The following is a 16,046-nucleotide window of genomic DNA, read 5'->3' as shown; positions in this document are numbered from 1 at the left end:
GTGAAGCTCTTTTATCAAACTGATGCTTTACATTTATCTACTAATTTTGAAAACTTACCTTAAAAGGCAGTAGCACTGTACCCATGGATATCAACTTTAGATAATATTTATTTTACACTGCTGGAAATCATTAAATCTCATTTCTAAGCACAACATATCAACTGCAAAGAACATTAATTCAGTTTTTGTCTGTAAGCATCTGCCTTATTACATCCTATGTACACATATGTTCTTATGAGATAACATTAGCTCATATCAGCTTTGAAGGGGTTTAAATTCTGACGTTTGCTAGTATTCTGGGTTAATATGGTGGGTGTAGAAAATGTACATGTGCTCTAAGTATAGAATTACGATGTGCCATTTATTTTTATTCCCATTCTGAAGACATCCAGGCTGAAACATAGTGCAGCGATTGTCCCTGCTGGGCGCCATGACCTCCGGGATTCTCTGGCCAGTGGATTTCCGGCGCCATGAGTTCCATGCTACAGACCGGCACGGAGCTGTATAAATTATTTAAAATATAATTTGCATATCATTAGCTGGCTCAGAGGACACCTCTGCCCCCCACACCCTTCCCAGGCCGGGAATGTTTCACTCTAAGGGTTCACAAGTAGCTCCCCACTTAGTGGCCTGACCCCACTGGAATGAAAGAGGGCCAGGAGGTCTGGGGTAAAGGAGGCTGGCCCCCAGCACTGCCAAGAAGGTTCCTTGACACTGTCCACCAGGCATCGGGCAGTGCCAAGGGGGTGCGGCCTAATGGGGCTGGGGCCACTGGGGGCAGTCGGTAGGGGTGGGGGTAGAGGGTCCCATTGCCACTCTGCACTTGAAGTGACAGAGGGAAGGAGGCCAGTGATCAGGGCTGCACATCAGGGTGGGGGTTTGGCCTGGTGTGGGGGTGGGGGGAGTGCTGGTGTTTGGGGCTGCGACGAGGGGACGGAGACACCAGGACTTCCAGAGGGCAGGGGGTGTGAGGCCCGGACAGGCCCAGGGAGCCAATGATCAGGGCATGGGGCGTGTGTGTGTTGGGGGGGGGGGGGGGGTGGTGTTGCATGGCTAATGTTGTTGGGTTGCGCAGCTGGCCAGAAATCAGGAGGCATGCAGTGCAGGCTACTGCGCACGAGCCATTCTCGGTGCTGACACATCACTGCACGTGCAGTGGCCTGCTCAGCCAATGCCACCAGCCTTTCCAGTGGGAATTTTTTGCGAGATTATGCTTGTGCAACCTGCAGTGCTCAGACTGTGGTAGATTCATTTTGAAACTCCCGCTAATAAAAAAAAGCGTGATTTACTCCAGTTTTTATGCAAATTTGACCCAACTGTCAATTTTTTTGGGAGAATCCCACTCAATATTTCACCGCATATTTATTTAACTTCAACTACAGCACTCTTCTTCTTGCCAGCATAAGTTGCAAAAAAAACCTTCAAAGAGTTTTGAAACCTCTTACAATTTATGATTTGCTATTTCCAGATAATCAAAAGATGTGTAGAATCATAACAGCACAGAGAAGGTTGTTTGGCTCATTGCCGTTGTGCTGGCTCTTGGAAAGAATTTCCCAATTTGTTCCACTCTCTTGTTGTTTCTCCATAAAGGAGGCAATTTTTTCCTTTTCAATTATACACTCAATTGTCTTGAAAATTACTATTGAATCTGTCTTCACCATTGTTTTTGGCACCAAATTCCAGATCATCCCAACTTGCTGCTCTTTGAAAAACCTTCATAATTTTGAATACTAGTATTAAATCTGGAAAGCAATTCCAGCTTCTGTATCTACCCGCACAGGTAAAATTCCTTACCCCAGGTATCATTCTAGTACCTCTCCTGTGCATTCTGTCCACAGCTTGCCATCCTTGCTAATGTGTGATGCCTCAGAATTGGACACAATAGGATGATCACAACTTATCTCAGCAGGCATGAGATCAGGTGGAATGGCAACAAAGTCCACCCAATGTTACTCCCCATTAACTTCAACTGGCTGGGGTACAAAACCAACATTGTACCCAATCCTGTCAGTTTTGCAATGAATGGATTAAGTTAAAATATTTCAATATTATAACTGAAACCTAGCCAATGATTTACCTTGTTTATGGAGGGAACAGATCCAAAACAACTTCAAAAAGAATTCTGCACACATTCAGGGAGCTTGGTGAAACCACCAAGGAGCCTATCTTTTTGAAAATAGATTTTGGGGGAAGTGCAGGAAGATGTGTATATAATAATGTTGGGATAAAAACTTGAGTGGAAATGTATAAAGAAACACTACTAACAGTACTCTCGTAATAGCTACTGATTATGTTCATAAAATGTGTAAATCATAATGTTGTTACATAAGAACATAAGAAATAGGAGCAGGAGTAGGCCATCTGGCCCTTCGAGCCTGCCCCGCCATTCAATAAGATCATGGCTGATCTGTCGTGGCTCAGTTCCACTTTCCCGCCCTCTCCCCATAACCCTTAATCCCCTCTCTTATCAAAAACCCATCAACCCGCTTCTTAAAAATATTTAGCGAGGCAGCCTCCACCACTTCAACGGGCAGAGAATTCCAGATATTCACCATCCTTTGAGTGAAGAAGTTCCTCCTCAACTCCGTTCTAAACTGCCCCCCCTTTATCTTGAGGCTGTGCCCCCTAGTCCTACTGTCTTTTTTGAGCGGGAAGAGTCTCTCCACCTCTATCCTGTCCATCCCATTCATCATCTTATACGTCTCAATGAGATCTCCCCTCATTCTTCTAAACTCTAACGAGTACAAGCCTCGGGGAGGGAGAGATGAGTGAAGAGACAGAAGAACCTAAGATAGGAGCAGTAGTTCTGTCCTGATGTTCTGTAATCAAGTATATAGTTAGTCATGTAAATGAAATTATTTGTAAGGATAGACCATTGCCACGCAGCCAGATCTTTTATTAGAGTAAGACATCCAATATCTTCTGAGACAACCCAACAATAATAGGCCTAAGAGGCCAGAATTACAGGGGTGGAGCTATCTTGGAGGGCAGGAGTGATGGAAGAGGCTACTGAGACAGGAAGCGGTGAGGTCATGAGGGATTTGAAAACTAAGATGAGAATTTGAAAATTGAGACATTTCTCCATGACAAATCAGTCTAGGTCAGTAAGGAACGGTGGCGGAACAGGATTTGCTGCAAATTAGGATGTGGGCACCACAATTTTGAATAAGCTCAAGTCCAGCCCTGATTGTGTGATTTGCTATCTGAATACGGCAGAATTATGTGAGAGTTTTGACTTTAGATGTAAGAGGTGTTATATTTGTGACATAAGGGGTGATTTTAACACAAGGTATAATTGGCCAATTAGCAGATTATGCAGTTGTCCTGGATGAGGGTCAAGCATTTTTGAAGTGGGGAGGGGTTGCTGGGTGCTCCTTTACATTAGATTGGTGAGCTGTGAGCACTTACGTCTTGCCAACTGCAGTGGACAAAATTTGGTTGCTGCTTGTGGAGCAGTGCCAGAGACTTTGTCTACAAGGATGAATAGGTTAGGATTGGGCTGTCAGAAAACCTGGGATTGGAGAAGCCTGAAGCAATCCCTTTAAGGGTCACAATTTAGACTGCTTAACACCGACTACCAGTGTGTGGAGTGCATATCATTGATATCTCAAAATTAATTTAGAGTTATAGGATCTCAATTAGAATTACACTGCAGCCTAAAACAAGCCAGATTTTGAGATGTCTGTGTGGAACATTCCAGGAAAATGACAGCATGTGGAAATGTATTTGTTTGATTTTCACGGTGTTGTGATTTGTACTTGTTGGGTTGAGGGTTTTAAAACTGAACCTCTTGTTGGTTTGACGCATGGAACTTCTTTCATGTATTATATTCTCTCTTCCAGCCATGTTAGAAACAATAAAATTGCATCATGTTTACTTTATTCTATGTTAATAGATTTTTTTAGAAGTACATTTTTCATAACCTCAGCTTTCAGCTATGCACATATGTATCTCATGCTGCTGTGTTACAGTAATATTCAGGCAACACTTTGGTGCTCTTCCGAGTCACGCAATGTTTTTTGTGTTTTCTGCCAGGACCCTCTGGTTGTTGGCATTAAGTATACCACTTCTGGTCACTTATTCCCTCACTTACTACTTTTTTGCATTTTTTTGAGAGCAGAGGTCAGCTGGACTTGCTGGGTCTAGTTAGTAAAATAGGTTTTTTTTCTCTGCTGTCTTTGCTAATACAATTGTACACTTCAGACCTTGATTAACAAATTTTCTGCACTTAGACTGGTTAAGTGGCTGATTAGTTGTTTGAGAAACATAAAAGGATCATTAATGAAGGTGCATCATAAATTGCTATTTTTGTGAGTACTAATGAAATTATCTCTATAATCACATGTTTCCCATGTATTTTGTCAAAGGTTCTATAATATCTTTCAAAATTGGCATTCACTCATTTTTTTTTGGAAAACGGAAAGTAAGAATGGCAGAGTTTTCCTCTAAGAATTGGTACGACAATGTGACCTTTCTCTTCTGCTGTCCATAATGATGTAGCCCATGTAACCATCTTTGGTTTGCTTTCTTCCATAATCACGTCAGTTGTATTTTTGCTATTCTAGCAAATTGAAACATTGTGTTTTTAAAGTAGACCAGGAAATAGTCAGTCTACATGACGGAAGAAAGGTCATTAATGATTTGGCTGAAGGTGGTCGTGTCTAGGAACACTACCCTAAGGAACCTCTGCACTGACGTTCTGGGATGGAGTTGATCAATATCCAACAATGTCAACCGTCATCCAATGTGCTAGGCATGATTTCAACCAGTGGAGAACTTCCATTGGCTTCAATTTTGCTTGGGCTGTTTGATGATATACTCTGTCAAAGCCTACCTTGGATGTCAAGGCAGTCACTCTCACCTCACCTTTTGATGCAGCTCTTTGTCTATCATTGTCCAAGGCTGCAGTGAGGTCAAGAGTTGAGAAACTGTGGTGGAACTAAAACTAAGCAGGTTGGTACTACGTAGTTGCTACTTGATAGCACTGTTGACTACCTCTTCCATCACTTTGCTGATGATTGATAGTAGTCTGATGGGGCAGTAATTGGCCAACTACAAATTGTCCTGTTTTTTGTGGACATACCTGGGCAATTTTCCACATTGCTGGGTTAGATGTCGGTGTTCTGCTGTACTGGGACTTGGCTGGTGACATGGCATGTTCTGGAGCACAAGTCTTCAGCAACTACTGGGATGTTATCAGGACTCAAAACCTTTACTGTATCAAGTACTATTTTTTGTTATCACGTGAAGTGAATTGAATGCCTGAAGACTGGTATCTGTGATGCTAGGGACTGAGTTGGATCATTCAGTTAGCACTTCTAGATGAAGATGGTTTTTGGTGCTTTTGCGTCATCTTTTGTACTGATGTGCTGGGTACCCTGATCATTGAGGGTAGAGATGTTTGTGGAGTTTTCTTCTCCTCTGAAGGGTTATGGAAAATGGGCAGGAAAATGGAGTTGAGGCTAAGACAGGATCAGCCATGATAGTGTTGAATCGTGGAGCAGGCTCCAGGGGCTTTGCCTACTTGTGCTCCCAGTTCTTATGTTCTTATAGCTACTTTAGGGAATTGAGTGCTAGAGTGATCTCCTGGACATTTCAATGGCCTAGATCTGTTGAAGAGGCAATTGTCAGATTTCCTGTCTCCAAATTGCTCTGGATTTTTATCTGATATTTTTCCCCTCTCTTAGGATGTCACGTGGTTTAGTGTGGGATGGAGGGTATATAATATTTTGATATACAAATTGTTGCAATTGTGTAGGTGAAGATGTTTAGTCCAAAGGGTCTTTACTACTCATCGTTGTATGTTTGTCATAGACCATAGATGAGCATTGCAAGTCAATAGTCACACCACATATGTACATTTCTTCATCAATGGCCAAACACGTTATAACAGGAAAAGGTGCCACTTGTTTGTTTATGGTCGGTATCCACAGAATCTTCCAAGTTCCATTTGTTACATTTTAGAGAGAGATCATACCCCGTGAGATACTCTTAGTCCTTTCTTTGTTGCTAATTTTCCCATCTCCTCTCAAAGTGTCAGGGTTTGAGGGAGAGGGACATGACAATGTAGGTCCAGGTAAAGGAGGTCGGAGGAAGATAGATCACTTGTACTCTCGGGAGTGAAGTATGACTCTGGCCCCTCTCTTTTGAAACAGCTGGTGCTGGCCTGCAACTCCTCATGCCCAGCACTGATTGCTTGTCCCACCAAGTGAGACCCCCTAGCATCAAGTACTCCTATAAAGTGATTCCTATTATGTGAATTAGCGCAGCACTTAGTGTTTTTAGGAGACATCCTCAGAGAATTTGCAGAGTAATGTGTTGGTGAAGTTTTGACAAATGTCGCAGAAAGTCAACCAGTCTGTTTCAGAGATCTGCATAGGTCTAGTAACTGAACGTGAAATGCTGAGTAAGCCCTTTAAGAAGAAGTTGAAAATGCACATTTACACCTTGTTTACTCCCAAATAGTTGATTGCTGTTATGTGAGGGTATTAAGATAAACATTTGCCATTAAAATGTTGTGCAGCCATCTTATTAAATGCTGGTGACACTTTTGGCACTTACTGAGTGCTTCAGTCTCTTAATGAGTTTCTGGGTAGCCATTCCCAATGCATGTGTCAACTTCTTTTCCCAAGATGGTGTCTTGTGCTGAACATTAGCTAAATTGGCATTTCAGTTCAAGATCTGATCTTGACCATCTCGGAAGATCTTCTGTGCTAGAATGCATGACCAAAAAATGCCTCACACAGGAAATTTCTGAACCCGTATGAATATTGTACTTGGTACAAACTTTACCCTTTTATTAAGAAGCTCGTAGCTGTTTACTTTTGGTTTAAACTTGCTGCGTGCTTTCACTTATTTAGCTAACTGGCTTTTTGGAGCATACTTTCAGGAAGGAACCAAGGGAGTTGTCCTTCACATTACAAACAAAAGTTTGCTGGAAAAGTTTACTGAAAAATCCCCAGATATGACCCTCGTAGGTGTCAAATTTCAGATTTTCTAAAGTTGGTATCAAAGGGGTAAGGATCTTACTTAGATAAAAGTAAAAAGCTGATTGTTTTACATCAGAATTACAACTGAAGCACATTTAAACCTTTGCAGCTGTTGGAAGGATCCAGTAATTATATCAAAGTTGTAAATCTGAAGCCAGGCATAACCAGACTTCCCTCCATTCATTCAAAAGGTGAAGAATAGATTGACTCCATGTATTGAATTTTCATCTCCTGATTCAGAGTATCCTGAAAGAGGGCCAAGGTGGAGGGGTACGAGGCAGCAATTTTGAATTTCCCCCTGCCATTTTTGCCAGACTGGGAATAGTGGCTGGTTGTGAGCAGGCACTCGAGCTGGCAATCTAAATTCCTGATGGAAATTCAAATTTCCTTGAATTCATTCCTGAAGACTGTGGGAAAGCTGCTAGCTAAGTCAGATTCTAAATCTTGGCACAAACCTGCTGAGGAGCTGAGAACCTTTTGATGGGTAAGGTTATAAGTTCTTGCCAAAGGCCTTCATCTTCCATACCCCTCATATCCCCATACCCCCTCCAATTCCAATTCCAATTCCTTATCCTTCTCCTATATCCCTTCTATGCCCCTTATGCCCATATCTGCTTTTACAGTATCCACTTTGTACTGAATCAGTGACCGTTGGAGAGTCTGGCAAGACTTAAGTGCCCTAGGAACTGATGCAATAAGCAAAGAGACTTTGAAAATCTCCTTTTTAAAAAAAATTCTCATTTTACAACCTTGTAAAGGTGCTAATCAACCAGAGCCATTTATAGAATTGAGGACAAAGCTTGAATCCACTTGACATGTCTTATTCAAGTAAGATAAACAAACAGGTACACATCAAAGAAAGAATAACTTGGTACAAGGTAATAAGGATATTAGTAAGACAAAGGTAACAGTCCTCTTCAAACTGCACAAACAGACCTGTGCCAGGCTGAGCCCAAGCTTACCACTTTTGGAACTCAGCCATGCATTCATATTGAGACCATCTGGAAAAACAAGTGTCTGGCCACCTGTTCAGACTGATTTTGACATATGAGGGCTGGAGACCCCCAAACTTGAACTCGATCAATGCACCAGTAAATTTGCCTCCTTACCTGCAGCCTTGTCATCCATATATTTCCATTCCTCCTTCGGGCCCCCCTTGGTAGTCTTTCTCCAGCCTGCACTTGACACTAGGGGATCAAAATATGAGGTGGGTGGGCTAACTTTTCAAAGTGCGGAGTATAACTTCCTAATATAGCTGGACTTGTGGCCTGGGATTCTCCCAAAAAAACTCTCAGTCCCCAATTCACAGAAAACTAGAGTAACTACCTTTTTTTTTAAATGGGATTTTAAGAATGAATCTCCCATACAATGAGCACTGCAGAGTCCGTAGCTGGATTCAGTCTGAAAATCCTATTCCCGCCTAAGAGACCGGCAGCATAGCGCTGAGTGAGCATTGAGCACTGAGTCAGCACCAAGATTGGAGCGTATGCAGTGGCCCTGAGTTTCTGGCCTCCCCATCGCTACCCCTTCACCCCCTATCCCTGGCCTCCTAGACCTCTCTGGGCCACTCCCTATGCACTGCCCGATGCCTGATGAGCAGTGTCAAGGTGCCCCTTGGCATTGCCAGTTTGCCCCTTGGGCAGTACCGGGGCACCCTTCTTTACCTTGTGTGGGGTCTCCATGGCCTCTGTTCCCTCCAGCAGGATCGGACCACCTGTTTCCCATTAGTGGGGAGCTACTGTAAACCCCACTGGAGGAAACCATTCCTAGTGGGGGATCGGAGAGGAGATGCTAGTGGGCCCTGAGACTTCAGTCCCAGGACTGCTAATGGGATGCAAATCCAGATTTAAATATCGAAATCAATTGACACAGAGCTGATTACACGAACAATCTTCCCATGGAGGTCATTATGCCCAGTGGGAAGCCCACAAAACAGCCTCTGCTGATGTCATATTGCCCCCATGGTTCCTGAACTTAGGATAACAAGTTAAAAGTTCTATTCTCCAAATTTCTGAATTGACCGCTATTTGTTGTACACAGATGATGCACTTACCTGCGAGCAGACTGGAGATAATTTCCCAACATATCTGTATGACACTTGCCTACGGAAACTGTTCATTTTTTGGAAGACATTTACAGATTTGGGCTTTTTGCTGGAAGGAAACTTACAGGCCAGCCTAGCCAATTTAAGTGATGATGTGGAGATGTCGGCGTTGGACTGAGGTAAACACAGTAAGAAGTCTGACAACACCAGGTTAAAGTCCAACAGGTTTATTTGGTAGCAAAAGCCATTTGCTTTCAGAGTGCTGCTCCTTTGTCAGGTAAGTTCACAAACAGGACATATAAAAACACAAACTCAATTTACAAAATAATGGTTGGAAAGCAAGTCTTTACAGGTAATCAAGTCTTAAAGGTACAGACAGTGTGAGTGGAGAGAGCATTAAGCAGAGGTTAAAGAGGTGTGTATTGTCTCCAGACGGTTCAGTTAGTGAGATTTTGCAAGCCCAGGCAAGTTGTGGGTTTTACAGATAGTGTGACATGTACCCAAGATCCTGGTTGAGGCTGTCCTTATGTGTGTGAAACTTGGCTATCAGCCTCTGCTCAGCAACTCTGCATTATTGTGTGTCATGAAGGCCACTTTGGATAACGCTTACCCGAAGATAAGAGGTTGAATGCCTGTGACTGCTGAAGTGTTCTCCAACAGGAAGAGAACACTCTTGCCTGGTGATTGTCGAGTGGTGTTCATTCATCCGTTGTCGCAGCATCTGCACGGTCTCCCCAGTGTACCATGCCTTGGGACATCCTTTCCTGCAGTGTATTATGTAGACAACGTTGGCCGAGTTGCAAGAGTATGTACCATATACCTGGTGAATGGTGTTCTCACGTGAGGTGATGGCATCCAGGTCGATGATCTGGCATGCCTTGCAGAGGTTGCTGTGGCAGGCTTGTGTGGTATCGTGGTCACTATTCTCCTGAAGGCTGGTTAGTTTGCTGCGGACAGTGGTCTGTTTGAGATTGTGCAGTTGCTTCAAACAACCACACAACCTCAAACAGACCATTGTCCGCAGAAAACTACCCAGCCTTCAGGAGAGCAGTGACCACGACACCACACAATACCGCCACAGCTACCTCTGTAAGACATGCCGAATCATCATCACGGATGCCATCATCTCACGTGAGAACACCATCCACCAGGTACATGGTACATACTCTTGCAACTCAGCCAACGTTGTCGACCTAATATGCTGCAGAAAAGGATGTCCCGAGGCATGGTACACTGGGGAGACCATGCAGACCCTACGACAACGGATGAATGAACACCATTTAACAATCACCAGGCAAGAGTGTTCTCTTCCTGTTGGGGAACACTACAGTAGTCATGGGCATTCAGCCTGTGATCTTCGGGTAAGCGTTCTCGAAGGCGGCCTTCACGACCAATGACAATGCAGAGTAACTGAGCAGAGACTAAGAGCCAAGTTCCACACACATGAGACGGCCTCAACCAGGATCTTGGGTTCATGTCACACTATCTGTAACCCCCACAACTTGCCTGGGCTTGCAAAATCTCACTAACAGACAATACACATCTCTTTAACTTGTGCTTAACGCTCTCTCCACTCACATTGTTTGTACCTTTAAGATTTGATTATCTGTAAAGACTCGCATTCCAACCATTATTTTGTAAGTTGAGTTTGTGTCTTTATATTTGCCCAGTTTATGAACAGAACTGCCACTTACCTGACGAAGGAGCAGTGCTCTGAAAGCTAGTGGCTTTTGCTACCAAATAAACCAGTTGGGCTTTAACCTGGTGTTGTGAGACTTCTTACTAACTGTAAGTAACTATGCAGCTAGGATGGTAACAATGGCTGGGATTTTGTGCCCCCATTTGCCATGGACATAAACGACAAGGGGGGGGTAAAATCTCATGAGAAGGTGAAAACGAGATTCAGTTTACAATGCTTGCTTAACATATACTTATTGAAGTGTGGATATGCATAAGATGCAAGGAAAAAACAAAGCTTGTGTCAAGTCCTAGCATATGCAGATGTTACAAATGAAACATGCCACTTTGTGCAAAGCAGACATGTGCTATCAACCCACTAAATTTGCTAATGCTACCCTGGTGGCACAGTGGTTAGCACTGCTGCTCCACAGCACTCGGGTTCAATTCCCGGCTTGGGTCACTCTCTGTGCAGAGTCTGCACGTTCTCCCTGTGTCTGTGTGGGTTTCTTCCGAGTGCTCCAGTTTCTTCCCACAATCTAAGAGATGTGCTGGTTAGGTGCATTGGCTATGCTAAATTCTCTGTCAGTGCACCCTAACAGGCACCAGAGTGTGGCGACTAGGGGACTTCATTGCAATGTTAATGTAAGTCTACTTGTGACAATAATATATAAATTTAAAAAGAAAAAGCTAAATTCCTTGAAGCACTCTGCTAATGTTTCCTAGTCCTGGAGTTATGCATACATGACTGGTCAAACTGCCTCCTCATTCCGGACTGCTATATTGCTGCTCTCTTGGATGGTGTTTTAAAATAACTTCCTCTTTTACACACTTCACACAGCAGCAGAGATGTTTCATCAATGTTGAATAGTGGATAGACTCCTAAGTTACTTTGCCATTTGCCAACAAGCTTAGATTCTCATCTCCTCAATGGGTTTCTATTGACATCATTTTTGCTTGTCATTTTTGCCCCTTCCTTCAGTTGTGTCAAAGACTGCTAATGGATCTAAATGCACTTGGAACCTCGAAAGCGAAAAGAATCCTTACTCCTATTCTACTGTAGGTTACTTACCTTTAAGTAGCCTTCTCCCATTAAATTTCAGCTGCTCTGTGATGTTCTGCTCCCACATCCCTTAGGTACCTCACTGTACAAGACCAAGGAACATATGGCAGAGTAAAAATAAACTGGACCTGGACAATTACTGCATGCTTGCTTAGTGAGTTCTTGGTTAATATTGCACCAGCTACTAATCTCAAAGGTGATTTTCCGACGTTGCTGCGCCTGGCGTGGATCATGCTGATCCAGGAAAATAGTGTATGTGCCTAAAAATCAGTTTCATGCATGCCACCAAACAGTTTGGCTCATCCCAGCCCATATTTATAGTGTGAAGCAGAAGTAGCATTTAAATATGTATAGCCCATTCAATCGCCAGCTCATGGGATCTTCAGACCTTTGGGCGCAGAGCAACAATAGCAAGAATCACTACAGGTCTCACTCATGGAGGCCAGGCATGATAGCCACAGTGGAGGGCTCAGAGGCCATTTAAACTATGAAGCTGGGCTAGCGCTTAATATAAAAAAGGATAGCAAGAGTTTTTATAAATATATAAAAAGGAAGAGGCTAGCTAGGGTGAATGTTGGTCCTTTAGAGGATGAGAAAGGGGACCTAGTGGTAGAGGATGGGGATATGGCTAAGGTATTGAATAACTTTTTTGTTTCTGTCTTCACGGAGGAGGACATGAATAATTTGCCGGGTGTTAGCGATGGAAAGGTGGAAGGACTGGAGGCTCTTAATGACATTACTGTTACTAGAGAGGCGGTGCTCAACAGACTGGAGGGGCTGATTGTGAACAAGTCCCCAGGACCGGATGGAATGCATCCGAGGGTTCTGAAAGAAATGGCGGAGATGATAGTGGATGCCTTGGTGGTTATTTTCCAGACATCGCTGGATTCCGGGGAAGTGCCGGATGATTGGAAAACGGCTAATGTTACGCCATTGTTTAAGAAGGGTGCCAGGCAAAAGGCGGGGAATTATAGGCCGGTTAGTTTAACGTCTGTGGTAGGTAAAATGTTAGAATCTGTCATTAAGGAGGAAATTGCGAGGCATCTTGAAGGGAATTGCTTGATAGAGCAGACGCAGCATGGTTTCATTAAAGGGAAATCGTGTCTGACAAATTTACTGGAGTTCTATGAGGATGTGTCTAGGGCAGTGGATAGAGGAGAGCCGGTGGATGTGGTCTTTCTAGATTTTCAGAAGGCGTTTGACAAAGTACCTCACAAGGGGTTATTGCAGAAGGTCGAGGGACATGGAGTTGGGGGTAGGGTGTTAGCGTGGATAGAGGATTGGTTGTCAAATAGGAGGCAGAGAGTGGGGGTCAACGAGTGCTATTCGGATTGGTGGATGGTGACTAGTGGAGTGCCCCAGGGGTCGGTGCTGGGGCCTCAGCTTTTTACCATTTATATAGATGATCTGGAGGAGGGAACCGAGTGTAGAGTGTCGAAATTTGCTGATGACACCAAGATTGGGGGAACGGCAAATTGTGCGGAGGGTGTGGAGAGTCTGCAGAAGGATCTAGATAGGCTGGGCGAATGGGCCAGGAAATGGCAAATGGAATTTAATGTTGGCAAGTGTGAGGTGGTCCACTTTGGTAGGAAGAATGGTAGGAAGGACTATTACTTACGGGGCGAAAAACTGCAGCAGGCGACGGTGCAGAGGGACCTCGGGGTCCTTGTGCATGAGTCGCAAAAACCCAGCTTGCAGGTGCAGCAGATGGTCAGGAAGGCGAATGGGATGCTGGCCTTCATAGCGAAGGGGATTGAATATAAAAGTAGGGAGGTCTTGCTGCAGCTGTATAGGGCATTAGTGAGGCCGCAGCTGGAGTACTGTGTGCAGTTTTGGGCGCCGCACCTGCGCAAAGATATTTTGGCCTTGGAGGGAGTGCAGAGGAGGTTTACTAGGAGTTGAGGGGGTTGAGCTATGAGGAGAGGCTGAATAAACTAGGCTTGTACTCGTTAGAGTTTAGAAGAATGAGGGGAGATCTCATTGAGACGTATAAGATGATAAATGTGATGGATAGGATAGAGGTGGAAAGACTCTTCCCGCTCAAAAAAGACAGTAGGACTAGGGGGCACAGCCTCAAGATAAAAGGGGGGCGGTTTAGAACGGAGTTGAGGAGGAACTTCTTCACTCAAAGGGTGGTGAATCTCTGGAATTCTCTGCCCGTTGAAGTGGTGGAGGCGGCCTCGCTAAATATTTTTAAGACGCGGGTTGATGGGTTTTTGATAAGAGAGGGGATTAAGGGTTATGGGGAGAGGGCGGGAAAGTGGAACTGAGCAGCGACAGATCAGCCATGATCTTATTGAATGGCGGGGCAGGCTCAAAGGGCTGGATGGCCTACTCCTGCTCCTATTTCTTATGTTCTTATGTTCTTAAGCCCCCAGGTGGTTAGGAGCATGGCTGAATGGAGCTCAGCAGGCAAAGCCCACCTTGAACACTGGCAGTGCCCACCAGACATTGTGGTAGTGGACGCTAGGGAGACCGGAGATGCCAGTTGGGCACCACCAGTGTACCGGGGCAGTGCCAAGGGGAGAGGGCCTGAGGGAGGTCTATGACAGGGGAGCTGTGCAGGTTGGCACAAAACTCCCAACTCTCCAAAAAAGTGGCTGTGTATGAGATGATTGCGATGTTGAGAGCGCCTGAGAGACCATTCCATTATTCTTGCTGTTATGACACTTTTTTTGGAAAATTCCACCCCTCATTTCTACTTTTCTGGACTAGAAAATCAACCCTTTATAAACTTAATTGAAATCCATTACAGAGAGTATAAACAAGGATCAAAGATAATCAAACTGTTGGCAAAATGAGAAACAAAATGAAAGTTTTGTAGTGGATTTATCTTGGCAATGATTTTCTCACTGCAGTCACACCTTGAAAATCTTCTGATTCCTGTAATTTCACTAGACTTCAGATTTAACATGCATGTACCCCAACTGAGCCAGACGTGTCCACATCTGTCACCTATATATGTACTTTGGATAGTGAGCAGGAATGGGATCCTGCATGCTATCTAAGGGTACTGAGCTCAAATGTAATGCCCTTTCCACTGCTTTGGCTGAGCTCAGCTCAGTTGCCTACATATCAACTATGGAGCCTTATTTTGTAGGACAGCACAACATTCTGTTGTGCATTTATGTGCTGAGCCACCTTGGACGCCTCAAGTGCACCAGAATACCAATTTTACGCTTTTGAAATAATTTTTATGATACTATACTGTCACTGGGGATAGCCAAGCAAAGAGGACGTGGATCACAGCTAGAGTGGCAACATTATCATGTTCTAACTTTTGAGTGTGGTTCTTTATTGCGAGCAAGCAGTAGCTGAATTTACCTTTTCTCGTGTTTAATAAATTTACAGCTGTGTAAGGAGAAAAGAGGTCAAGTGATCTGAAAAGAACTTGTCGTATATGAAGATTCACCCATTAACCTGCTGAGGAGTACAATATGTTGTAACTTAGGGGAAGGATAACGATGTCACCTTGGCTCGCAAAAAGGATACATGAACATGAGAGTGAAAAGCGACGCAAACTAATTATGAACTCTCAATTATGGATACATTCCCCAGCCTCCCACCATGGAACTGAGAGTGAGGGTAGGGAGGGAAGCCCGCTTTGTGTGGGCACATTATTTTATGACCTCAAATTTTAAGTTCCACCCCAAACGTACAAAAGGTTGAGTTTAGTAAATTACAAACATATAGTGGCAAAATTTCACCATCCCACCCGCCATGGGGATCAGAGTGGATGAAGGACGGGCCATGGAAAAGATCATTGACCACGAGAGGGATTTTCTGGTTTTGAGGCGAACAAGGCTGGAAAATCCCATCCATAGTTTTATCTCTGTGTATGAGATTTAGGGCAGAGGCTGGTAGCAACGTTTTTACACCAGTGTTTGTGAAACTTTGCAATACATTACCAGTGTTAGCGATTAAAAGGTTGACCAGGATCACATTTAATAATAGGTTACTTAGGTGGCTGGTGGAAAAGACAATAAAGTAGTATGGAAATAGAGTGGATGCATGAGATTAATACCACTCATCTGGAGGAAGATAAACATCGCTTCTGGGTGGGTAGAATAGCCTTTTTTCATGTTGTAATTCTATCTAAGGTGTTTAAGTAAACAGTTTGGGAATATGATGCCCTAAACTCTTGAGTAAAATGATGCACACACAGCTACAAATGATGTGATTTAATTGGCTGCTACAATTAGACATCAGATTCTCTGACCTCACCCACAGCTGGGATTCTCCAGTCCCATTGCAGGGAATGGAGATTTGGCAG

General features: G+C 43.9%; 1 protein-coding gene across 7 annotated transcripts in view; it reads left to right on the top strand.

Annotated features, from left to right (window-relative positions):
• The window catches only part of foxp1b (forkhead box P1b), a 492,035-nt gene that overhangs the window by 94,520 nt on the left and 381,469 nt on the right, over positions 1-16,046 (top strand). The gene's annotated exons all lie outside the window — the stretch shown is intronic.

The sequence above is a fragment of the Carcharhinus amblyrhynchos genome, chromosome 3, assembly GCF_965287045.1.
Source record: "Carcharhinus amblyrhynchos chromosome 3, sCarAmb.v2.hapA, whole genome shotgun sequence".
Lineage (NCBI taxonomy): Eukaryota > Metazoa > Chordata > Chondrichthyes > Carcharhiniformes > Carcharhinidae > Carcharhinus > Carcharhinus amblyrhynchos.
Note: the sequence above shows the minus strand (reverse complement) of the source record. Positions and strands in the feature narration are given on the sequence as shown.